Source organism: Pantherophis guttatus, chromosome 17 (genome assembly GCF_059756535.1).
Source record: "Pantherophis guttatus breed Tessera chromosome 17, ASM5975653v1, whole genome shotgun sequence".
In the NCBI taxonomy this organism is placed as follows: Eukaryota; Metazoa; Chordata; class Lepidosauria; order Squamata; family Colubridae; genus Pantherophis; species Pantherophis guttatus.
This window is the reverse complement of record NC_142079.1, coordinates 8,283,532-8,310,828: the sequence shown is the minus strand read 5'-3', so window position 1 is coordinate 8,310,828 and position 27,297 is coordinate 8,283,532. Positions and strand designations below refer to the sequence as shown.

Below are 27,297 nucleotides of genomic sequence, written 5' to 3'. Positions count from 1 at the left end.
ATTGGGGAAAAAAACCTAACCCTTTCCTTCCCTTTCCTTCCTTTCCCTTCCCTCCTTTCCTTTCTCCTTCCCTTCCCTTCCCTTCCCTTTCTTCCTTTCCTTTCCTTTCTTCCCTTCCCTTCCCTTCCCTTTCCTTTCCTTTCCTTTCCCTTCCCTTTCCCTTCCCTTCCCTTCCCTTCCCTTCCCTTCCTTTCCTTTCCTTTTCCTTTCCCTTCCCTTCCCTTCCCTTCCCTTCCCTTCCCTTTCTTCCTTCCCTTCCCTCCTTTCCTTTCCTTTCTCCTTCCCTTCCCTTCCCTTCCCTGTCCTTTCCTTTCCTTTCCTTTCCTTTCCTTTCCTTTCCTTTCCTTTCCTTTCCTTTCCTTTCCTTTCCTTTCCTTTCCTTTCCTTTCCTTTCCTTTCCTTTCCTTTCCCTTCCCTCCCCTCCCCTTCCCTCCCCTCCCCTTCCCTTCCCTCCTTCCCTTCCCTTCCCTTCCCTTTCCTTTCCTTTCCTTTCCTTTCTTCCCTTCCCTTCCCTTCCCTTTCCTTTCTTTTCCTTTCCTTTCTTTTCCTTTCCTTTCCTTTCCCCTTCCCTTTCTTCCTTTCCTTTCCCTTCCCTTCCCTTTTCATCATCTTTGGATCTGCCCTTGTGTTCAGTCAGTGGCTGAATTTCCATTTTCACAAGCTCCTTACATTTCCTCCTCTATTCTTTCAAAGATCTTGGGAGTCGGTGTTTAAAAAAATAATCTTAAACGAAAAACAAACAAAACAAAATCCGGTGAAGCATTGGGCAGCAGTGCCTGTCTGAAAAGACAATTAACCAATTTATTATCCCAGGAGCTTTTGTGGACCGTGGTTGGGGGTGGGTAACCCAAATTTAGAGGGAAGGAATTTCTCAAAGCAGAAGAGGCATTCTATCATAAGAAACATGAGAGTTAGCCATAGTCTATTCCTTCCTTCCTTCTTTTCTTTCCAGGGGAGAAAGAGTTAATTGTAACTGCTGGAATCTAAAATCCTGGAGATATCCCCCACTATCTGGGGTACCTTCCATCTCCTCGTCTTGACCTCTTGACCGGGGAAGGGGGAATGCAGAGGGAAACTTATCAGCATACACTCTAATCGGGGGTGTTTAATGGAATTCTTCGCATTCCTACAACCTTACAGTCCTGTCAGTTGAATGAAGACCCAAAAAAAAAAATAAAAAAATCTCTTACAGGTTGCTTTTGAACTCTCTTCACTCGGCAACGCTCCCTAAATAACTCCCTGGGTGTAGTTTTTCTCCCTAAAATACTAATCCACCCCAAGCTGTAATTCCCCCAATCCTTTTTCTTTGCTCAGTTCTCATCATCTAAGGTTGATTAGGCGAAAGAAAGAAAAAAAAAGCCAACTCAGTCCTCGGTTGCATCAAGAAAGAAAGAATTAGAACAGAGCTGGAAGGGACTTTGGAGGTCTTCTAGTCCAACCCGCTGCTGAAACAGGAGACCTTATCCCATTCCGGACAAATGGCTTTCCAGTCTCTTCTTGAAAATCTCCGGTGATGGAGCAACCACAACTTCTGGACACAGAAGGCCGTTCCACTAAATGTTCTCACTGTCAGGAAATTTCTCCTTAGTTCTAGGTTGGGCTTCTCCTTGATGAGAAGAAGGACTAGGGGTGACAGGACAGCAGTCTTCCAGAAGGAAGAGAGGACAAAGAGAAGGGAGGGAGGATAAAAAGGAAAAAAGGGATAAAGGAAGGAAGGAAGGGAACGGGATAAAGAAGGAAGGAAGGAGATAAACAGAGAAGAAAGGGAGGGATAAGTACAAAGGAAAAGAAGTAAAGAGGGGACAAAAGGAAGGGAGGGAGGATAAAATGGAAATAAGAGATAAAGAGAGGAAGGAAGGGAAAGGGAGAAGGAAGGAAGGGAAGGAAGGAAGGAAGGAAGGAAGGAAGGAAGGAAGGAAGGAAGGAAGGATGGAAAAGAGATAAAGAGCGAAGGAGGAAATGAAGGAAATTAATTTACCTGAGCCAGGGTCCAAACAATATTATTCCCCAAAAACCAGCGGCAACTAACTACATTTTGAGATCCCGTAGCTTTCCCATATTTTACATTTGAGCTGCCCAAAGTTTTACGATTAAACAAATTCGGACGTGGCCTCCAAATTGCTCTCTCCTTCTTCCTCCTTCCTTCCTTCCTTCCTCCCTCCCTGCCCTTCCCTTTCACACTCTATCATGGCATCTTTGCATGGAACAAAGGTATGTTAAGACATCTGATGTTGACCGGCAAGACATTTTTGGTCCGAAAAAGGACATTTGTTCTCCATCAAACTCTTGTTGTTTTTAAAAAGGAGAGGAATAGATTTCGAAGGAGAAAGTCATATATCTTAGGGGTTGTTTTTTTTTTTCTCTTCCTTCTTTGATTGATTAATTCCAGTCTCTTCAGATCTCTGCCTTTTCCCAGAAACCTGGAATCTTAGGATTGTTTGATTAAGTCCTGGTTGCCATGACAATCCAAATGCCTTTGGCCAGCTTGACCTCTGGCTCCATTCAATTCCCCCAAAGGACTGGACATCAGCATAGAAAAGAATCTTCTTCATGCTTGCCTCAATGGCTGGCTTCAAACTGGCCAATTCAGCATGGACTAAACAATTTAAAAACAAACCCGAAGTCTTTAGACTCCATACATGTGGAATTTGGTAGCCAAGTCTTTTTCCTTCCCCCCCATTAGCCTGTCAAAAGATCAAGGCATTCCCTGCTTCTTGCAACCACTGTTTTTTTAAAAAAATAAAATTTAGGCGAACCCAATTCAGTATAAAATTGTTTCTTTAGCTACTGGTCACCTTTTCCCTAAATCGGATTTGTGAAGGATCAATTGAAAGGGATGACAGATCTCAAATTATTGGTCAATTATCATCCTCTGCTTAACAACTAATTCCCACAACGCTGTCAAATAATTTACTAAGACTTTATTACTATTCTTCTTCTCTTCCTTCCTTGTATCTGTCTCTTCCCACTTGTGACTATAACCATGCTGCTTGTATCTTTCAATTTATATTGTTTTTATTTGTTTCCTAGTAGGATTTGATAGCTTATTAGTAATCTTGACTATCACTAAGTGTTGTATCTTTTTATTCTTGAAGAATGTATTTTATTCTCCTTATGTACACCGAGAGCATAGACACCAAAGACAAATTCCTTGTGTGTCCAATCACACTTGGCCAATAAAGAATTCTATCTATCTATCTATCTATCTATCTATCTATCTATCTATCTATCTATCTATCTATCTATCTATCTATCATCTATCTATCTATCTATTTATCTATCCGTTTATGTCTCTATCATCTCTCTATATCTATCTATCTATCTATCTATCTATCTATCTATCTATCTATCTATCTATCTATCTATCTATCTATTTCACTTTCCAAAAACATTGCAGCGCAAACTTTATAAAGCCATTTATAAAAAGGATGAAGAGGACTGATCATCCAGCCTAAGCACATGAAAAAAGAGGCTTTTATTACATACAAGGGGGTGAAGGGGGAAACGGGACACATTAAAAAAAAAAAAGTAACTAAAAGCAGACTAATTAAAACATGATTAAAAAGTAAGCCACGGACTGCTCAGTCTCGAATATCTCCATCTCTTTCCCTCAACGTTCTCAACAAAACAAAAATTGAAATAAGCTTAATTTTCAGAGACTGTAAAGGAGAAAGAGAAGATATCAGATTCTTTCTCAGTATTTCCAACTGAGGTAAAGTTTGGTATCTGTGATTATGTGTGTTTGTGTGTTGTGTGTGTATCTAGCTCTATCTATCTATCTATCTATCTATCTATCTATCTATCTATCTATCTATCTATCATCTATCTATCATCTATCTATCTATCTATCTATATCTATATCTATATGTAGATATAGATATATCTATACATAAATAAAGGGACACGGTGGCTCAGTGGCTAAGACGCTGAGCTTGTCGATCGAAAGGTTGGCAGTTCAGCGGTTCGAATCCCTCGTGCCGCATAACGGGGTGAGCTCCCGTGACTTGTCCCAGCTTCTGCCAACCGAGCAGTTCAAAAGCGCATAAAAAATGCAAGTAGAAAAATAGGGACCACCTTTGGTGGGAAGGGAACAGCGTTCTGTGTGCCTTTGGCATTGAGTCATGCCGGCCACATGACCACGGAGACGTCTTTGGACAGCGCTGGCTCTTCGGCTTTGAAATGGAGATGAGCACCGCCCCCTAGAGTCTGGAACGATTAGCACAAATGTGCGAGGGGAACCTTTACCTTTATATGTAGATATAGATATATCTATATACAGTGTATATATGTGTGTGTGTGTGTGTGTGTGTGTGTAAAGAAAGAAACAGACATCCTGCGAGCTCTGGAACTGCTGACATCGCCAGAGTATTAAACTACCATTACAGAGATCTCTGCCCTGTAATGGTACAGTAATATCCTATAATACTCTGACGATGTCAGCAGATGGCTGACGAAAGCTTAGTAAAATAAAATTTTAATTCTTTTAAAATTTTAAGTTCCAGAACTCACAGGATGTCTGCTTCTTTCTTTACTGATATACCCAGAACTCGTCGCCCTTACCTTCTCAAGCCAGGGGAGGAATGACTGGGAGGGGAGGGCGAGGGGTGGGGCCAGCCAGTAGGTGGGATCACCTGACAGGGAACCACAGCAGAGGGCCCAAAGAGCCACATGTGGCTCCGGAGCCGCAGGTTGCTGACCCCTGGATTAGACATATGTACTAATTGTAATATTGGATGTATAATATGCATGTTATATGTATCATTGTGTACTTGTATTTGTTTTGCATTTTTTTTTTTGCACCAGAGGCTTTCAAGAAGTGATTGGACAGCCATTTGTCCAAAAAATGGTATGTGGTCTCCTACTGAAACAGGGGGTTGGACTAGAAGGCCTCCGAGATCCCTTCCATTATTCTATGTTCTACCTTGTTAGCTGCAATTCCAAGCATTGCTGTCCCAACATAACTGGATGGCGTCAGGCTGGAGAAGAGTAGTCAAAGCTTGACCAGAAATAATGAATATCTGAATATTGTTGAAGTAGCAATCCATCTTCAGAATAAGACCTACAGAAATGAATCAAAATTTACTTCAAAGGAGGGTTTGGGTGAGGTCTACATTTGCAGGACCATGGACAACTCCAAGCAGCCAACATGCTGCCATCTTCTGCTCTTCATCCTCCTTGGGACAGCAGGATCCACTTCAAGTTCCTTCTAGTCCTTGAAGAGTTTTAGAGGGGCGGAAAAAGTCATGTCCCTTCCGAGAAACTTCAGGTGGGACCTTTAAAATGCCTTGCTAAGACCATCCTTGGAATATGGCACCCAGGTTTGGTTGCCACCATATAAAACGACGTTGAGAGTCTGGCAAAGAGTGCAGAGAAGAGCAACAAAGATGATTTAGGGGACTGGAGGCAAAAATAGCAATAGAAATAGCACTTAAGATTTATATACCGCTTCGCAACCCTATCTAAGTGGTTTATAGAGTCAGCCTCTTGCCCCCAACAATCTGGGTCCTCATTTTACCGATCTTGGAAGGATGGAAGGCTGAGTCAACCTTGATCCGGTCAGAACACGTAGCTGTGGGCAGAGTCAGCCTGCAATACTGCATTCTAACCATTGTGCACCATGGATGGATGGATGGAAGGAAGGAAGGAAGGAAGGAAGGAAGGAAGGAAGGGAGGAAGGAGAAAAGGAAGAACAATAGCAATAGCACTTAGATTTATATACCACTTCACAGTGCTTTATAGCTCTCTCTAACAGGTTTACAGAGTCAGCATCTTGCCCTCAACAATCTGGGTCCTCATTTTACCGACCTCAGAAGGATGGAAGGCTGAGTCAGTCTTGAACCAGTGAGACTTGAACTCCCAAACTGCGAACCGGCAATAAAGGTAAGTAGAACCCACCCCTGATTAGGTCATATATCATGTCATTAGTTTGCTTAATTTTGTGTGGTACGTAAACTGGCTCCAGAAATGTTGCAACTGAAATGGTCAAATCTAAGCCACACATAGCAATATGAAACCAACCAAGGGAAAAAGGTAAGCCATCACTGTTCTATGTTTTGCCTATTTCTATCCTTTTATTTGTGCCAATTTTTTTTTCATGCGTCCATGTCTATGTCTATACTGTTACTTGTTTCCTTGTATTTGTTGACAAACAAACAAACGAATGAATAAATAGGAGGAGGATATCAGATCTCCGGGCTTTTCGCCGCGCCCTAAAAACTTTTCTCTTCCATCAAGCAGGGCTGGCGTGAAACACCCCCCTCCCCACCGTTTTTGAGATATTAGATTTTTAATTGTTTAATGGGTTTTAGTCGTAAGGTTCTTAATTTTTGGCCAAAGGATATAATTCTTTTATATTTTAAATTTTGTATTGGATGTTTTTTACTTGGCTGTGCACCGCCCTGAGTCCACCAGGAGAAGGTATACAAATTTAAATAAAATAAATAAATAAATAAATAAATAAATAAATAAATAAATAACACCATGCTTACTTGGGTGGCTATGCGAGGAAATTGTGCGTGATTTGAGTATTGATGATTAGGGGGCTGGAGGCTAAAACATATGAAGAACGGTTACAGGAACAGGGTATGTGTAGCTATTCTCCAAAGCCCCTGAAGGCAGGACAAGAAGCAATGGATGGAAATTAATCAAGGAGAGAAGCAACCTGGAATTAAGGAGAAACTTCCTAACAGCGAGGACAATTAACCAGTGGAACAGAAGTTGCCTTCAGAAGCTGTAGATGTTTCATCCCTGGAGGTTTTTAAGAAGAGACTGGACATTCACTTGTCTGAAATGGATTACGATCTCCTGGTTCTGCAGGGGGTTGGACTAGAAGACCTTCCAAGATCCCTTCCACGCTATTCTAATTCTTTCTTTCTTGATGCAACCTAGGACTGTATTGGCTTTTTTTTTTGCCTAATCAACCTTAGATGATGAGAAGCAGTGGTGGGTTTCAAATGTTTTTTTACTACCAGTTCTGTGGGTGTGGCTTGGTGAGCATGGCATGCCTTGGTGGGCGTGGCAGGGGAAGGATACTGTAAAATCTCCATTCCCACCCCACTCCAGAGGAAGGTTACTGCAAAATCCCCATTTCCTCCCTATCAGCTGGGACTTGGGAGGCAGAGAATAGATGCGGGCAAGGCCAGTCAGAATTTTTACTACCGGTTCTCCGAACAACTCAAAATTTCCGCTACCGGTTCTCCAGAACTGGTCAGAACCTGCTGAAACCCCACCTCTGATGAGAACTGAGCAAAGAAAAGGATTGGGGAATTACAGCCGGGGGTGGATTAGTATTTTATTTTTATTTATTTATTTATTTTGTCAAGCATATATAGGATAACAGGCAAAAGTATAAACATAATTTGAATATATGAAAAGAGTAAGTAAAAAAGGAATATTAGGACAGGGACCGTAGGCACGCCCCTTACAGACCTCTTAGGAATGGGGTGAGGTCAACAGTAGACAGTTTAAGGTTAAAGTTATGGGGGTTTGGGGAAGAAACTACAGAATCAGGTAGTGCATTCCAGAGTCATATTTTCTGCAATCGAGTTTGGAGCGATTTACCTTTTATTTATTTATTTATTTATTTATTTATTTATTTATTTATTTATTTATTTATTTATTTATTTATTTATTTATTTATTTATTTATTTATTTATTTATTGGTTCGATTTATATGCCACCCTTCTCCGGAGACTCCGGGCAGCTTACAATGCGTTAAGCAATAGCCTTCATACTTTTGTATATACCTGCTTAGTAGGGCTTTCGGGGGCCCCTAAGCGGTGTTCTTTTTTTATATACAAAATCAGCTTATTGCCCCCACAATCCGGGTCCTCATTTTGCCTACCTCGAAAGGATGGAAGGCTGAGTCAACCTTGAGCCTGGTGAGATTTGAACTTGCAGTAATTGCAGGCAGCTGGTGCTACTTAACAGCACTTTAAGTCTACTGCGCCACCAAGGCTCCTTTGATTTTAGGCTACCTTGATTTTAGGGAGAAAAGCTACACCCAGGGAGTAGTTTATTTTAATTAGATACGGGCCAAACTATTTAAGATTTTTAAACTGTTTTTAAGTTTTATATTTGTGTGTTTTATGCTGGCTGTACACCGCCCTGAGTCCCTTTGGGAGAAGGGCGGTATATAAATTAAATTAATAATAATAATAAAAGAGCCTGGTGATGCAGCAGACTAATAGCCTGTTATTAACATTCAGCTGCCTGCAATTACTGCAAGTTCGAATCTCACCAAGGCTCAAGGTTGACTCAGCCTTCCATCCTTTCTAAGGTAGGTGAAATGAGGACCCAGTTTGTGGGGGCAATAAGCTGACTTTGTATAAATATACAAAAGTATGAAGGCTATTGCTTAATGCATTGTAAGCCGCCCTGAGTCTCCGGAGAAGGGTGGCATATAAATCAAATTTTTTAAAAAAAATTTAAGGAGCGTTGCAGAGAGAGTTCAAAAGCAACCTGTAAGAGATTTTTTTTTTCCCCTTAGAACTTTTGAGGGCTGCCACAGAGAAGTCAAACTATTCTCATCCAGAAGGCAGGATGAGAAGCAATGGATGGAAACTAATCAAGGGGAGAAGCAACCTAGAACGAAGGAGAGATTTCCTAACAGTGAGAACAATTAATCAGCGGAATGACTTGCTTCCAGAAATTGGAGGCTTTCATAAAAAAAGGACATCGGACAACCATTTGACCAGGTTATTGTAAGACTCCGGCTTCGAGCAGCAGGTTGCTTCCAACTCCACGATTCCATGTTCGATTTTCCAACAGACCTCCTTTCCCCAACCTCCCACCCTGCCCCAACTCATTCCTCGCATTACGTTCCGCATTCTTCTTTTTTTCAGTTTCTCATCCCTTTTGAGGGTCAGGATTTATTTTGAAGTTTCCTTTCAGGTATGAGTGGTTAGTTCAAAGGAAACCTACATGTTGGAAGCATCCCAGAGCAGGCGCCGAAAAGCCTGGGAAACGTGAGCGTTTTCGTCCTTGCTTATGAACCATGACATCTGGGCTGACCCCCGGGGTCAAAGGTCACCGGAGGGTTGAGCAGTTTCCTCTTTCACCACCAATAGAGACCTTGGCTGGAAGTAAATTATGTGCCCGTTTAAGGAAATAATTTGAAACACTCTTCTAATTATAATAAATTTTGCTGTTTACATTTTAATCTTCGACCCTTTTACCCCTTTCCCTCTCTTTCCGTTCCGAGGCGAGGGGTGGGAGGGGTGGGGTGGGGTGGAGAGAAAAGAACCTGGGGCCCCTCCGATCTGCACATGGTTGGAGTGGAGGAGATGGAAGGTGGCTTAGATATTTCTCTGAAATTCCACAATTTCTCACCCTGCGGAAAGGCAAGGGAGCTTCTGTCTTGAGCTTTCCAAAGCACGCAAAGCCAACATTTGGAGCTGGTTTCATTCCGCGTTTATTCATTGGGAGGTGTGGTTAGTGGTTCCTTGTTGGCCTTCGCTTCTCCCGTTGGGTCATTCTCATGCACAATTTAATCAGCCTGCAGGAGTTGTAGGTGCCCCCTTCACTGGAGGTATGTCTGTGGAGCCATTCCACGGTGACGTCCACGGTGTATTACTAATGAACAGGAAATACAGGAGTGGCCAACATTGTGGAAACCTTTTGGGGAAAGTGTATTTTCTAAAACTAGCTAATAACCCCACTTTTTTTGGAGGAGCAGTACCATAAAATTCTAAATCAATGGAAAGAGAATTGGATCAAGACTATCCAGAGATCTGTAGAACTCAGTATTGTGGTGGGGGGAAAAAAAAGAAAAGAATGTAATGCAATAACTTTTATTAAGGATTTGCTATTAGAATAGCCGTTACAGTACAAAGAAGAAAAGTGAAACACTTAGGGAAAAAAATGAGATATACAAAAATGATCACCATGTCAGTTAATCCTTAGCTGGGTAACCTGTAGCATGAATGATGGCCTTACAACGTCTTCCCATGGAGTGAACCAAGTCTTTGAGTTCTGCAGCTGTTCTAATGTGAAACCAAGGTTGAAGGATGGCTTCTATTAACTGGGTTTGATTGCTGGGTCGCTTCTGACTAACAAGTTTCTTGAGTCGGCTTCATAGATTTTCCATTGGGTTAAGGTCTGGGCTATTCCCAGGCCATTCCAGCAGTGGAATAGGATTATTTTAAAACTCCCCCCCCCCAAAAAATGGTGTTATTAGCCATCAAACCTCAAAAATACACTTTTCCCAAAAAGGTTTCCACAATTTTGACCACTACTGTACAGATAATTCCCGGACTTTATGAACCGTTCAAAGTTACAATGATGGCACTGGAAAAAAGGAATTTATGACCGTTTTTCACACTTTCGACCTTTGTAGCATCACGTGATCCAAATTGAGACGCTTGGCAACGGACTCCTACTTATGATCGTTGCGGTGTCCCCGGGTCATAGGCTCTCCTTTTGCGACCTTCTGATCAGCAAAATCAATAGGGAAGCCATTTAACAACCGAGTTAGTAACTCGGGGATTCACTTAACAACCGGGGCAAGAAAGTTCGTGAAATGGGACAAAACCCACTTATCAAATGTCTCGCTTAACACAACAGAAATGTTGGGCTCAATTGTGGTCGTAAGTCCAGGACCACCTGTACTAATAACCAATTTAAAAAAGAATTGTTGAACAGTAAACTACTATATTGTTATTGAAGAATATATTAACTGTGTACAGAGCCCTCTGGAGCTGAGTAGCCGATACATTTAAATGAATAATAATGCTTCCGTTATTGGGGATAGTGGTTTATATTGGAGTTAATATCCCTGGAAGTTTTCCAAAAGTGATTGGACCAGGTTGGTATAAGATCTCCTTCTCTGAGTAGGAGGTTAGACTAGATGACCTCTGAAGTATCTTTTAGCCCTAGGATGTTACATCAGTTTTCTCTTCCCTGTGACATCTTGGTGTTATCTTCCAAAAATCTTTCTTCTTCTGTATAGTTGTCATTTCTTCTCTTTTGATCCTTATCCCGTCCACAATATCATTTCATCACTAACAAAATATTCTACTCATCACATATTTATACATATTTATATAATTAATCATTTATATCTCTTTTCCAATCATTCCATATTTTAAAATATTCTGAGTCTTCTCTATCTTTAATCGTCAAGGTTAATGTATTCATTTCTGCACAGGCTAAGATTTTTTTTTTTTTACTTCTTTTTCCTTTTGATGGAACACATATAACATACAGGTCTTGGCTAACAAGAAATTAGGAGTTAATTATTCAGCATCTTGTCATAACATAGAACATGAATCAAGTCCTAATAGAAAGCCAGCACACAATTTAGTCCTCGACTTACAACAATTCCCTGAGCATGCTCATATTCGCAGTGCGAACCAAATGCACGTGGAAGAAGGAGGCTTAAGAAGGTAAGTAGAACAGTGAGGGTAGGGAACAGCTGTGCCGCGTGATTTAGATTCGGTAGAAAGCAGGATTTCCTGCTTTAGAGCGAATAAATCGCACGGCACAGTCGATCATCGGAAATACCATTTCGAACAAACTGGTAGCTTTTGTTTACTACCAATTTGCCCGAACCCGTAGGTTTTATTATTACCAGTTCGCTCAAACCGGGCTGAACCAGTAGCATTTCACCCCTGCTTACAATTCTTGCAGCATCCCCATGGTCAGGTGATCAAAATTCAGATGCTTGGCAACTGGCATGTACTTATGACAGTTGCAATGTCCTTTAGCAAGCTTCTGACGAGCAAAGTCAATGCGGAAGCCAGATTCCATTAAGTGACCATGTCACTAAGGTATCAGCTGCCGTGATTCATTTAACGACAAAGGTGATAATGTAGGGGGAATACTCGCTGAACTAGTGTCCTGCCCAAATTTTGGGCTCCGTTGTGGACAAAGGTTGGGGACTTGGGGAGACATGATAGCAGTCTTCCAATATCTCAGGGGCTGCCACAAAGAAAAGGGGGTCAAGGAGAGGTGGGTTTCAGCAGGTTCTAACCAGTTCTGGAGAACCTGTAGCAGAAATTTTGAGTAGTTCAGAGAACCGGTAGTAAAAAGTCTGACTGCCCACGCCCTCATCTATTCTCTGCCTCCCGAGTCCCAGCTGATCGGGAGGAAATGGGGATTTTGCAGTAACGTTCTCCTGGATTGGGGAGGGAATGGAGATTTTACATTATCCTTCTCCTGCCATGCCCACCAAGCCACGCCCACCATGTCATGCCCAAAGAACCGGTAGTAAAAAAATTTGAAACCCATCACTGGAGTCAAGCTATTCTCCAAAGCACCTGAAGGCAGGACAAGAAGCAATGGGTGGAAACTAACCAAGGAGAGAAGCAACCTAGATCTAAGGAGGAATTTCCTGACAGTGAGAACAACTAACCAGTGGAACAACTTGCCTCCAGAAGGTGTGAATGCTCCAACACTGGAAGTTTTTAAGAAGATGTTGGATAACCATTTGTCTGAAGTGGTGTAGGGTTTCCTGTCTGGGCAGGGGATTGGACTAGAAGACCTCCAAGGTCCCTTCCAACTCTGTTATTCTATTCTATTCTATTCTATTCTATTCTATTCTATTCTATTCTATTCTATTCTATTCTATTCTATTCTATTCTATTCTATTCTATTCCTTCTCGTTCTCCTTCTTCTCCTTCTCCTTCTTTCTCCTCCTCCTCCTATTCTATTATTCCTTTTCTATTCTATTCCTTTTGCTATTTCTCTCATTCTTCCCCTACTACCTCTTCTTTCCCTCCTTCTCCTTCTATTCTATTCTGTTCTGTTCTATTGTGTTCTGTTCTCTTCTCTTCTATTAGAACTAAGGAAAAATTTCCTGACAGTGAGAACAATTAACCAATGGAACAACTTGCCTCCAGAAGTTGTGAGTGTTCCAACACTGGACGTTTTTAAGAAGAGATTGGACAACAATTTTGTCTGAAGTGGTGTAGGGTTTCCTGCCTAAGCAGGGGGTTGGACTAGAAGACCTCTAAGGTCCCTTCCAACTCTGTTATTCTATTCTATTCTATTCTATTCTATTCTATTCTATTCTATTCTATTCTATTCTATTCTATTCTATTCTATTCTATTCTATTCTATTCCATTCCATTCCATTCCATTCCAGTCCATTCCATTCCATTCTGCTTCATTTGAGGGAGAAGGGCGGGAATCGAAACACGGCATAGGCTGGTGCTCCTTTCTAGGTCTAAAGCTGAACACAAAACCTGTGGGAATATCAAGCTGGCGTTTTGCCACATCGGTTCCCCAGCGAACGGGAGAATTAAGAAGTGCTGCTGGAGGGAGACGTGATTTTACACGGATATTATCCAATAAGAAACACAGTTCGGATTCCAAGCTGGACTCTACCCCAGCAGAGTCAGAAGATCTTATCCCTTGAATGAAAGATTTCTCCCTCTTTAATGGACATTTGCTTACAAGTGACAGACTGGAAACAATTGGGTGGGTAATTGGGTGGGTTTCCCTCGTGGGTTCCCCCCACCCCCACCCCCAACATTTTATGTCCTAACAGAAGATTTTCTCTGTGGGTTGGTTTGCTGCTCCTTTGAGGAGGTTTGAACATTTCTCTCGGGGAAACATTGGGGAGTTTTTCTGACTGGTGAGTTTTGTTTTCCTGGGATGGATCTCTTCATCTTTCTGAAGTCTCCTTGACTTGGGACCTTAGAGGTCTTCTAGTCCAGCCCCCAGCTCAAACAAGAGAAGCTATACCATTCCAGAGAAATGGCTCTCCAGTCTCTTCTTAAAAGCCTCCAGTGATGGAGCATCCATAACTTCTGGAGGCAAGTCGTTCCACTGATTAATTGTTCTCACTGTCAATTTCTCCTGAGTTCTAGGTTGCTTCTCTCTTTGTTAAACCTCCATCCGTTATTATTATAATTTTTTTGTCTTGCCTTTTTGTTCCCTTTCTGTACTCTTTCATATCTTCATTCATGCTCCGAATGAAATAATCAAGGGGAAAAAAACTCTTCTTGAAGCATGGAGAGACTTAATCCTTTAACCACTTGGTTAGCAACTCTTATTCAGAATAACAGAGTTGGAAGGGACCTTGGAGGTCTTCTAGTCCAGCCCCCTGTACAAGCAGACAAATGGCTATCCAGTTTCTTCTTAAAAACCTCCAGCCATGGAGCAACCACAATTTCTAGAGGCAAGTCGTTCCACTGGTTAATTATTCTCTTTCCCGTTAGGAAATTTCTCCTCAGTTCTAGGTTGCTTCTCTCCTTGATTAGTTTCCACCCATTGTTTCTTGTCCTGCCCTCTGGTGAAATCAAGTATTCTTGACTTGAGATTGGGAAGAAAGCGATGAGGTTCGCTTTTGACACCCATCGATGAACAATTTTATCCCCCTTCCTGCTTTTCAGTTGGAGAGCTCTTATATTCGCACAATCGTTACGAATTCTCCTCAGCCATCTTTTGCTGAAATGGATCTTATGGTGACTGTTTATTATTCTGATCCGTTCATTCAACTTCTATAGCTACCCAATTCGATCAAGGGACTCTGGGTTTATTCTTATTAATTCTCTGTGGATATTTCTTGTTACCTATTGTGCTTCATTGGTGGGCAGGTTTCCTTCAAAATTAAGAGGGCATCAATCATACCTTGAGGTTGCCTTCCCAAAGAAAATTTTTAACATTCCTCTGTTTTTCTAGCCCTCCATTCCAGGGGATTAAAATTACAACGGACAAATAAGACTCTAGCTATTGATGAAGACTTTCTCCTCATCCAGACAAAGATGTCTCGAGATTGAATCATGGCAAATAGACAAACTCTTGTTAGCTTGATGTTAGCTTGATGTTGGCTTGATATGTTTCGCTGTTCATCCAAGCACACTTAAAATCATAACTGACTTACTCTGACTGATGACATAGTCATAGGAAGTCAGTTATGATTTTAAGTGGAATGGGATGTTTAATTTTTTGGGCTTCTCGGGAACGAGCAACGCTTCGCTTTCAGAAATGATTGGGTGCTACAAAACAACCAAGCCAGACAGATTAAAATTTTAATTCAACGTGTGCTTTACTTAAGAGTAAATTTCACCAACCCTAAGAGAGAAGGTCCTGATTATGTTTGTGAGCTTCAATTCAAATAAAGAGAAATTAAACCACTGTTATAATTTGACAACATGAATCTTCTGTAGCGAGAATTACATTATATTTTCTCCTTTTTTCTCACTAAGGTAGGCTAAGTGATAGGGGAGTTATCTCTTTGCGTGGTTTGTGTGTGTTTTAAGCCTTACACTCAAGAGTTTGAGAATTTGCAGGAGGTAGAGCTATACTACCTTGGTGTAAAAAGCATTAACACTAACTTGAAAGACAGAAAACTGGATTTCAATTTCCAGGTACTAACTGATCCTGAGATTTAAAACAATATATCTTAATTGCTTTTCAAAATGTTCACAAGTCATACACAGTGGTATGAACCCAAAAAGATTTTTTCTGAGAAATTTCACAACATCTATTTGTTCAGACTTAATGAATATTGTGTTTTGGGGTTTGCCTAGAATGTATTAATTAAAAAGATAAGTCAGTCTGAGAGAGAACAGGACTTACCAATAATGGGATTCATTTATTTATTTTCTTTTTTTAGGAGTACGTTTGCTTTGATCTGATGTTTCAATTGCCTAAAAAAAGAGACTCTTTAGCTAATTCTATGATCTCCCATTGCAAATGATTAAGCCTCTGTGTGAAGATACAAAGAGGCAAAGGAACTTTTGAACAAACATTTTTGATAATCTTTAATTGATTTTAACCCATGAGCATTCAGGAAGAAAAGGGGGGGTTTCCACCCCCCCAAGCATTCAGACAGTTTCAGCTGTTTAAAATTTTAAAGAATTAATTCAAAAGCAGCTGAATTTTAATCTCAACATTAAATGACAGTGAAATCCTGCTTCTACAGTTAGCAAGGAAGTTTTGAAATCTCAGTCATTAAAAAAAAAAGGGGCTGACTGAAGACAGCCTCACAATAAAACGAATTCAATCACTGCAATAAATGGATCAGAACCAGTTACAAATTTGAAACTTTATTAATGTTTCAATAAAAATTCATTTTTTTTCCAGTTCACAGCCTATAAACGAGTGTCTCAGCCTTTATGGTTATTTATGATAATATCAAGAAAATAACAGGTGAGGAAAACAAAAGATAGCAGAATAATTTCACTTTTTTAAAAATGGTCATTTTAAAATTTAGGTTGCCTTTCATCAGACTTAATGAAGGGGTTTAAAGTCAATTAGTAGTAGTAGTTGTTTTAATTGATTGAACTGCTGTGCAATTAACTGAACATTTTAATCAATCCAAATTATTGTTTTCTGGTTAGCTAGTTCTTACCAGAGATATTATCCCTGTATAGAAAAAAACCATTCTCTTGGTTCCAAAGGAAAAATATGTTTTTCAGAATTGGTATCAGTTTTAAAAGTTGCTTTGATTAATATAGTAAATAGAAGTATATAAATATTTCAAGTTGGTTCTCTGATTTTATTTAAGAACTGATAAAGAGACAATAGCCCCCAAAAAAATGTAGTTTCAAAAGAAAGTTTGGAGATATTAAGTCCTTGGTTGAAAAATAAGATTGAGAACTGAAGTGAAACTCCGATTTTTGTTTTAAAGCTACCAGAATCATACTAATCCTAACAATTGTGCTGTACAATTTATCTAGATATATTTTCCTTTTCTTTAGTCCTGCAAATTACTCTGCCAGAACAGAATAACCAAATTAAAATACTCTTGAGAAAAACATGTAAAGATTACCAAGTTCATGAATTTCCTAAAAGTGACTGGATATAGAAATTTTCTCCCAAGGCTAATGAATTATATTACACAAACTCTATTGAAATTATTTGTAAATCAGGGATCTGCTTAAAGGCTAAAATAAATTTAATAACCTCTTTCACAAATCAATGTTAAACTACACAGATATATTGTATTAACATAAAAACAAAAATGAAAGAAAAACAGAAATGTTTATTTTGTAAAATTTGCGAACAGGATTTCCTAAAACACACATTAATGTTTCAGAATACAATTCTTTTCTCCTTGTTTTCCCTTTAAAATTCTGGAAACTTTCACTCAAAAGAAGGGGGGGAAAAGACAGAAGAACAGGTTGGAATTAAGCTACTAAGGAATTATTTCATTTTCAGAAAGCATATTTAAGCCCTTCTTCATACTGGTTGGAAACTATTTAAAAGAAATAATAGCTATTTCCCCCTTTCCCATCCAATCACATTTTAACATAAAGCATTCAAGAAGAACTTATTTTTTTTTTAAAAAAACACTTGTATTTTTAAATTTTAAATTTTTGGATGCAATTATGGCTTATGTTCCCAGATTTCTCCAGGTAGTTGTTTTTATAAAGGAATTGTTCAGAAGATTCTTCTGAACAATTCAGAAGACTTCTATCTGTATTTATAAAAAAAACACAGTGCATGTACTTTTAAGCTTGTTATTAAACATTATACACCACTCCTCAAACAAGTCCTTAAATCAAGCAAAATACACATGCAAAAGTTAAGTTTAAGTAAGCTGTAGCATGGGGTGAAATCAATTATTTTCCAAGGTTTTTTTTTTTTCCTTTTTAAAACAAACATATAGAACGAATCCGTTTTCCAACCCATAAAGAAAGACAAAATTCCAGCAATGGCCAGTATGGAGATATATATATATATATTTCTTCTGAAAGTTTTTCTAAAAGTTCAGATAATAGTATTTGAGCTGAACTTCAAAAGCTAACAAAACAAATGGTTTAGAGTATCCAGCTTTGGAGTGGGGGACAGTTTTTTCTAAAGATCATTAAGAGAAGTTGACAAAAGTTGTGTTCCAAGAAGAAACCGGTTAATTCACTTTTTATCTTTCCTTTGTCAAGGCTGGACAATACTGTTGTGAAATCAGCTGTTTTCTTCCTCTCAAATTTTCCTCAGGTTTTTCTTAGGAAGCAAGACAAGCCTAAATGTTACAGGTGAGTAAATCCATTTTAATAAAAGACTTTCAAAATTAGTTATTGGGAGGAAAAAAAAGAAAAGAAAGAGAGAGAGAGAGAAAGATGCCAGCAAAGAATTATTTCTTCTATTTTTTTCCCCCGAACTTTTCATCCTCCCTCCCTCTTCCTCCAACAGAAAAAAATAAATAAATTAGGATAAACTAGAAAAAGGGTTACAGAAAAGGTCTATTTCATTGAAATTGGGGTGGGGGTTGTTTTTTGCTTGTTTTTTTGCAATGTAAAGAATTATTTCTTCTATTTTTTCCCCCCAACTTTTCATCCTCCCTCCCTCCCTCTTCCTCCAACAGAGAAAAAAATAAAATAAATTAGGATAAACTAGAAAAAGGGTTACCGGAAAGGTCTACTTCATTGAAATTGGGGTGTTTTGTTTTTTTGTTTTTTGCAATGTAAAGAAGATTGAAAAATGAAGAAAGAAAGAAAGAAAGAAAAAACCCCAACAGTTAGGTGGAGACGAGAGACAGACAGACAGAGAGGGACAAATAGATTTGAATTTTTTTTCAAGCTTCCAAATGTTTCTGGCGCCTTCGCCTTCCCAAAACCTCTGCCCTTGCCTTCGAGCATCTCTCCAGCTTACCTTTTTTAACACTAGTAGAAAGATTAATTTAATTAATTAATTTATTTTTTTAAAAAAGAACACAGCTGGCTCCTCCTCCTTATATTTCTCACTCTCCCCACCCCCCACCCCATCCCCGGTCCAAATTTAACTACATAAATGCCAGCCTGGGGCCTACCAAAATTCATCGGGCTTTGGTTGTTGTTGGGTGTTTTTTTTTGCATCCCAGATGCCAAATGTAGCTGTTTCTTCTTTCTTTCTTTTTCCAAAAATGAGCGTGAAGAATACAGTTGCCCCCCCACACACACCGCCTCACCTCTACGCCCCCCACCCCCCCGAAGAGTGCAAAGCCAGACAAGGTATCACACCCACCCAGCTGCTTTGCGACGCAGGCGTGAGTGTGTCCCTGCACACACACACACACAAAAGCAGAAAAGGAATTCCTTGGAGTTTTGGTGCACCGTTTGGTGCCACTGAAATAGCCATTATTTTATGATTCCTTCCTTCGAGGTTTATTTGAGAGGGAGGTCATTCAAGAGAGAAGAGAGGAAAAAAGAAAGAAAGGGTGCACTCCCTCCCTTTTTTTTCTCTTTCTCTTTCTTTCTCTCCCTCTTTCTCCTTCTCTATCTCCATCCCTCTCTCCCTCTCTTTCTCCTTCTTTCTTTCTTCCTTTCTTTCTTTCTCTCTCTCTCTCTCTTTCTCTTTCTCCTTTCTCTCTCTCTCCCTCCCTCTCTCCCTCTCTTTCTCCTTCTCTCTTTCTTTCTCTCTCCGTCTCTCTCTTTCTCTCTCCTTCTCTCTCTCTCTCTCTCCTTCTCTTTCTCCCTCCCTTCCTCTCTTTCTCCTTCTCTCTCCGTCTCTCTCTTTCTTTCTTTCTCTCTCCTTCTCTCTCTCTTTCTCCTTCTCTCTTTCTCCCTCCCTCCCTCTCTTTCTCCTTCTCCCTCCTCTTTCTCTCTCTCTCTCTCCCTCCCTCTGTCCTTCTCTCTCTCCCTCCCTCTCTTTCTTTCTCTCTCTTTTTCTCTCTCTCCCTCTCTTTCTCCTTCTCTCTCCGTCTCTCTCTCCCTCTCTCTTTCTCCTTCTCTCGCTCTTTCTCTCTCTCCCTCCCTCCCTCTCTCTCTCTCTCTGAGTGTGTTTATAACATTTACCTATCGATTTTCGGTGACATGAAAGCCTTTGGAAAAAAACAGGCCTCCCGTGTTTAGAAAAGGGTCCATTGCCACCCACTCCGAAGGAATGCGAGCGTGCAATTAGAAAGGAGGGCTTAAAAATGCAGCTCCGGGGATTCCTTTTACACTTCCTATAAAACAGCCAATCTCTTAAAAATTCTCCCCAAAAACCATCCAGGCTAATCAATAGAGCCATTGACCTATTAACTATCTCCCTGTCCAGCACACCCATCTTTCTTTGCTGCTGTTTTTTTTTTTTTTGCCTTTAAAGACAACAGCAGCCCAACCCAATGCAGCCCCCCTCCTCTTCCATAGCACAGAGCAACTAACTTTGGCCATTCACCACTAAAAACCTTCTCTTTTTTTGCCCCTTGGTCTTTCCTAGCAGCTCCTCCCATTCTCCCCCCATTCTAAGACTCTCTCTCTCACACACACACACACACACACACACATACACAGGGGCACAAACACACATACCAGGCCCATGCATCCACGTCTTGAACCGGACGGGGGCCCTTAGACTTGTAGCAAACTCGTTTGGGAGCCTCATTAAATCCTGTTAAGTGCGGGGCGACTTCAAAAGGCAGCAGTGTGGTTAGACTATCCGACGGAGGTTTGAGAGGAAGGACCAAGTGCGAACAGATCTCTCAAGGGGACAAAGGAAAGTAACAAAAGGAAAGGAAAGGAAAGGAAAGGAAAGGAAAGAAAGGAGAAAGTGGAGAAAGGAAAGGAAAGGAGGGAAAGGAAAGGAGAGGAAAGGAAAAGAAAAGGAAAAGGAAAGGAAGAAAAGAGAAAGGGAGGAAAGGAAAGGAAAGGAAGAAAGGAGAAAGTGGGGAAAAGAGAGGAAAGGAGGGAAAGGAAAGGAGAGGAAAGGAAAAGGAAAGGAAAAGGAAAAGGAAAGGAAGAAAAGAGAAAGGGGAAAAGGAAAGGAAAAGGAAAAGGAAATGAAAAGAAAGGAAAGGAAAGGGAGTGGAGAGAAAGAGAGAGAAAGAAAAGAAGGAAGGCAGGAAAAGAAAGAAAGAAAGAAAGAAATTTATGTGGAACATAATATATATGAATTAATCACCCCATCAGGAAAAGAACAGGAAAAAATAATGATGGACCTGGGACAGACAACTGAGTGGCTCAGCCATTCTGAGTTTCATTGCTTGGGAATAGAGACTTGGGGGCTTATTTTATTTTTACCTATAAACTGCTCAGGGTTACCTAAACAGGGAGGTGGGAGTTGTATACATTTGATTCATAATAATAATACAGAGAGCCATGATGGAAAGCAAATTAACAAAGCCAGAAGTAAAGACGGATGCCAGGAAGAATTGGAAAGGAAGAGATTGGAAAAGAGGATAGTGTGTGTGTGTGTGTGTGTGTGTGTGTGAGAGAGAGAGAGAGAGAGAGAGAAGGAGAAAGAGAGGGAGGGAGGGAGAGAAAGAGAGAGAGAATGAGAAAGACAGAGAAGGATAAAGAGAGGGAGACTGGGAGGGAGGGAGAGAGAGAGAGAGAGAGGGAGAGAGAAGGAGAAAGAGGGAGGGAGAGAGAGAGAGAAAGAGAGAGAAGGAGAAAGAGAGGGAGAGTGGGAGGGAGGGAGGGAGGGAGAGGGAAAGAGAAAGAGAAAGAGAGAGAATGAGAAAGAGAGAGAAGGATAAAGAGAGAGGGAGGGAAAGAGAGAATGAGAAAGAGAGAGAGGGATAAAGAGAGGGAGAGTGGGAGAAAGGGAGGGAGAGAGAAGGAGAAAGAGGGAGAGAGAAAAAGAGAGAGAATGAGAAAGAGAGAGGATAAAGAGAGAGAGGGAGGGAGAGAGAAAGAGATAGAATGAGAAAGAGAGAGAAGGATAAAGAGAGAGGGAGGGGAAAGAGTGAGAGAATGAGAAAGAGAGAGAAGGATAAAGAGAGAGAGTGAGGGAGAGAGAGATTGCAGCGGGAAATAAAGGGAAAGCAAAGTAAACCTTTGGGAAGAGACCACACAATAACATAATAAAAAGAGTTGGAAGGGGCCTTGAAAAGTCTTCTAGTCCAACCCCCTGCTCAAGGAGGAGACAACAACCCACAAAACAGAACAACAACAATCCACACAACAAGTGCCAGAGAAGGGGGGGGGGTTGGCCTGTTAGAAATAACATTTAAAACCAGAGCGTTAGAAATAATAACAACAAAACTCCTGTCAAACAGGCTATCTTAGTTTCCATCCCTTGATTTTTATTTTTTTATTTTTTAAATGGTAACTGTACGGTACAAATTTGTTGGGGCCCTTGTGTAAACTTATGGTGCATCTGTACACCTCCTATAGATACGAAGACAACGATCTGCAGCTCTCGTTGGCGAACAGGAGAATATTCTGGAGAAACGATAATATTCAGACACACAAAAACACACCATTTCGAGATTGCTTTAGCACGTGGCTCATTTGGTCTGTTGCCCACCCTAAGTTCCTGGATTCATTGAAAAGGTGGACTAAGGCACGGAAGGTGTGAATGAGTGAACTGTGGCTCCAATGCCAGGCACCCCCCCGCTTTTGCCAAAATAAAATCTCCAAACTTGAATAATAATAATAATAATAATAACAACAACAACAACAACAACAACAACAACAACAACAACAACAACAACTTTATTACTACCTTAACAGTTCCTAGGTCCTTGGTTAGGACTCGAGCTGCTGAGCTATTAACCAGCCTCAAAGGCTGTGAATCTCACTAAAGATTAACCAATAATAATTTTATTGTCATTGTACATGTATACACAGTATACCCACACAACGAAATTCACTTAACACCCAAAGACCAGGTCCAACACATATAACAATCCCCAAACACACTCCCACCCACCCACCACAAATTCCCCACCCTTCAACCATCCACACAACAGACCCAATAATGCTGTCCAACAGCTCACTGATGGTGGCCCTTTTAATTCATGGTTGAGTGCAATTATAGCTCTGGGATAACAACTATTTGGAAAACGTGTGGTCCGAGTTTTAATGGTTCTGTATCTTCTGCCAGAAGGCAACGGTCCAAAAAGATTGTAAGCAGAATGGGAAGAGTCTCTGAGAATGTTTTGCAACTTTTTCAAACAGCGGGAATCGAAGATGTCGTCCAGGGCTGGTAGCTGGAGCCCGATGATATTCTGGGCAGTTTTAATGATTCTCTGTAGAGCTTTTCTGTCCGCTAACAGAGCTGCTCCCATGCCATGCAAGAATGTCGTATGTCAGGACACTCTCAATGGTGCTGAGATAGTAGGACAGAAGGAGAAGCTGAGATAGATTTATCTTCCTGAGCATTCTCAGGAAGCATCAGCCTCTTCTGTGCCTTCTTCACAAGCATGTTAGCATTCATAGTCCATGAGAGGTCTGTTTTTAAGGAGACCTTCACTCTTGGAAGTCTCCAGGATCTTCCAAAATAAATCCATGAAATGTACAAAGGGGTGATTTTCTCCCCCCTTCCCCCCCAAAAAAAGGGGGAAAAAAATCTCTGCCGGAAATGCACAGTGGCGATTGTAATTAAGAACTAATAAGGACTTTGAATTCCTGTTTTAAAACAAAGTTTTATGCATTTTCGATGCCCAAGAAAGCTCCTGAGAAAATGAGAGAAATTGGTTGAGGGAATCGTTTTTTTTATTGAAAATAGATAGTATCAACTAGGTAAACAGATCCATTTTGATAACGGGAAGCCACATATTTAATACGAACACACGTGCTTGGATAAGATTTCGGTTGCTAGCGATGAAGCTGGAGTTGTGTATGTGTGTGTGTTTTTAATCATTCCTTTTTAATGCTTATTTCCTCCATCGCTTTACTCCAAACTCTCCGGGGTTTGCTCGGGCTAGAAAGCTGGTGGGATCAAAATCTTAAAAGACTCCCCCGAATACACAAAGGCTTTTTCCTTCCACACTCAAATGCAGCCAAGTCTGAACCTCCAGCAGCCATTCAAACATACAAACAGTCTGGAAAGCAAGAGTGGGGGAAGGGAGCAGACGGCAGCTATTATAAACTTTGATTTCTTTCGAGAAGAAATTTCATAGTTAAGGGAGGAAAGGCTGCAGAGGCATTTGCAGGCGGAAGAAACTTTGAGGAAGCCAAGCCAAGTTTTAAATATCAAGACCGTCTAAGCTTCTTAAAGATGGCACAGGGGGCTAAAAGGTAAAATCCCACTGCTTTTTTTCCCCCTATACCAAGTCAACCAGATTTTACTCTATGGTTTTTTCCCCCCTCCCTCCCTCCCTTTTAAATTATGAAATTTAAACTCTTCCCTTCAACATTTACGGCCAGTGAAGTCCCTAAGCAGGACAAATGAATGTTGCAGTCGATTCCAAGAGTTGCATTCCAATTTGTCGTCTCGTCCCATCTCAAGTCCAAGCCTTGTCCCCTGTTTTAATTTTTATCTCAGGTCGAGGAAAGGTGGTATTTTTTTAAAAAAAATATTTTTTTTTATTTTTAGCAGGGAAGCAAACTCTTTCCTTTTTTGAAAAAAAAATAAATTAAAAATAAAAATTCCAGGAGAAATGTTAGTCATCGGAACAAGTCATCCAGAGCAAATGCAAGAGGCGTTAAGTGAAAAGAGGCTTTAAAAAAAAAAGTAATGTGATTATTATTATTTTTTTGGTTGTATGCGTGTTTTAAAAACACCGCTGAAAATGTGATTTCAGTAGAGGTTTCATTAGGAAAACAGGCCATGCTTTCCTCTTCTGGTTTGAACAGGCAGGAGGCTTTGAAGGGAATTGGAGAGGAGAGCAAATATTTTAACTCCACCCGATGACATCACATGGAAAGACCCCACTCCAGAGTGGTGGGGAACAGGGAGGGGAAGAGAAGGGAAACAGGCGAGGGTTTTTCAAAACAAAAAAAGCAGTGTCATCCAGTTCCACACACTGGAAGTTGAAACCATTGCTTTAGGAGTGCTGTTTTTTCTGTCCCGTTCAGAAGAAAGAAAGAAAGAAAGAAAAAAAGAAAGAAAGAAAGAAAGAAAGAAAGAAAGAAAGAAGAGAGAAAGAAAAGAAGGAATGTATGAAGGAAGGAAGGAGAAAGAAAGAAGAGGGAAAGAAAAGAAGGAAGGAAGAAGAGAGAAAGAAAAGAAAGAAGGAAGAAGTAGAAAGAAAGAAAAGAAGGGAGGAAGGAAGAAAAGAAGAGAGAAAGAAAAGGAAGGAAGGAAGAAAGAAAGAAATCGAGAGAAAAAAAGAAGGAAGGAAGGAAGGGGAGGAAGGAAGGAAGAAAGAAAAGGAAAGGAAGGGAAAAAGGAAGGGAGAAAGAAAGAAAGAGAGAAAGAAAAGAAGGAAGAAAGGAAGGAAGAAAGAGGAGGAAGAAAAATTAAGAAGAGAGAAAGAAAAGGAAAAAAGGAAGGAAGGAAGGAAGGGAGAAAGAAAGGGAGAAAGAACGGAAGAAAGGAAGAGGCAGAAAGGGAAGGGAAGGGAAAGAAGCAAGAAAAAAAGAAAGAGAGAGCGAGAAAGAAAGAAAAAGAAAGAGTTGCCACAAACACAATTGATAACGAGGCAGCTTAAAAACAATACAGCCAATTTGTTTTAAGGGAAGGACAAGTTTACAGCATGAAATGTAGAAGAGCACCAAAGGAGAAAGGGGTGACTTCCATGGAAGATTGGGGAGCAGAGATCTGGATTTGCTCCAAGGATCTTCCAAACTCTTCAGCCCATCATCAACCCTTCGATGACCCCTTCACGTCATCGAGATTGCTCCTCAGATCCCTCCCCCATCCCTTTTATTACACGGAAATCACCCTAATCAATACGACTTATCTTTAACTAATCGTAGGATTTCCGAAGTGACCATGATCAGAACTGCTCCTTTGGATCCTCCCATCAACGCTTGTGGGATGAAGATTTGGCCCGCCGTGACTCTACTCCATCCTTCCACGTTTCTTGCACAAACACCCATTTATTTTTTGCACAGGGGAAAGAGGGGCCATTTCTTAACAGTTTAGGCGGACTGCAGGGTAACATCTCAGGGGTGTTCAAAAAGGGGAGGGGGAGGAAGAAGAAGAGGAGGAGGAGGAGAAGGGGGAATGATACCTACATGGGGGACACCTCTGCATGCACGATTGCAGGAACTGGGTATGTCTAGTTTGATGAAAAGAAGGACTCAGGATGATATGATATCAGTCTTCCAATATTTGAGGAGCTGCCCCAAAGAAGAGGGAGTCAAGCTATTCTCCAAAGCTCCAGAAGGCAGGACAAGAAGCAATGGGTGGAAACTAATCAGGTGTCAGGTTTCGAGGTCGTCTCAAATAAATTGCATTTCAAACAAAGTCTTTGAAGAAAACTCCCATTTATTAAGCACAACATTCAAAGTCCGACTCCATCGTAGCCAACACTGACTTCCAGATCCAAAACCCTCCCTTTCTGTTCCCCACTCTCCTGCACTCATTGGCCATCTTCCAAATCACTCTGCCCCTAATCTACTGCTCCAGATCAAAGGAATTTCCCCCCTCCCATCCCATCTCCTAGGGGATATTATCTCCAGGGAAAATAAGTAGGTGAAAAGTCAAACGTCCCTTTCCAGACGCCTCCGCCTCTCCTTCTTATGTCAGCACTAGAGTAATTGCAGTTTGAAGTGCTGACATCAGGTGTTGGTTATTACCTTTAAAGCCCTACATGGCTCAGGGCCAGGTTATCTTCGAGACCGCCTTCTACCACATAACTCCCAGCAACCGGTAAGATCCCACAGAGTCGGTCTCCTCCGGGTCCCGTCAGCTAAACAATGCCGGCTGGCGGGCCCGCGAGGGAGGGCCTTCTCTGTGGCTGCCCCAGCTCTCTGGAACCAGTTACCTCCTGTGGTCCGGACCATCCCCACCCTATTGGCCTTCCGAAAAGCGGTGAAGACCTGGCTTTTCCGGCAGACCTGGGGCCGTTGATCTCGCTCTTGTGATCTGGCGAGATCTGGCCATGAATGATGTGAATGAGTTTTTAATGTTTTTAATTTTTAAATGTTTTTTTATAATGATTTTTTAAAATGTATTGTGAGCCGCCCTGAGTCTTCAGAGAGGGGCCGCATATAAATTGAATTAATTAAATTAAATTAAATTTAATTAAATTAAATTTAATTAATCAAGGAGAGAAGCAACCTAGAACTAAGGAGAAATTTCCTAACAGTGAGGACAATTAACCAGTGGAATGACTTGCCTTTTAGAAGTTATGGATGCTCCATCACTGCAGGCTTTTAAGAAGCGATCGGACAGCCATTTGTCTGAAATTGTGTAGGTTCTCCTGCTTGAGCAAGGGGTTGGACTAGAAGTCCTCCAAGTTCCCTTCCAACTGTGTTGTTCTGTTCTGTTCTGATAGATGATGTAAGATTTAGCTGGTCACCAGAGGCAAAAAAACAACAACAAAGCAGACATATCTTCCTCTAAGAATGATGCTAAAGACTGACTTTTAGTTATGGAAGCTACCAGAGATGTGGCTGCTTCTTCCCTTTTCTCCTAACCCTCTGTAGATAGCAGTTCTGTCCCAAACTGGACCAGACAGACAGTCGTGTTGTGCTCCTTGAAAGTGCTGTTGGGTGTGTAAGAACCTAAAGAAAGGTGATGGCATTTACACAGTCTGTCCTCTTAAGTTGGATCACTTAGGAGGGGACAACAGATTGACACAAGCTTGGTGTCAGTGTCTGAAGTCGGAAC

General features: G+C 40.9%; 1 long non-coding RNA gene across 1 annotated transcript; it reads left to right on the top strand.

Annotated features, from left to right (window-relative positions):
* Positions 1–4,826: 4,826 nt before the first annotated feature.
* LOC148111675 (uncharacterized) lies at positions 4,827–9,160 on the top strand. The gene is made up of 2 exons (XR_015730266.1): positions 4,827–5,880; positions 8,489–9,160. It is a non-coding gene; the product is annotated as an uncharacterized LOC148111675 (long non-coding RNA).
* Positions 9,161–27,297: the final 18,137 nt, after the last annotated feature.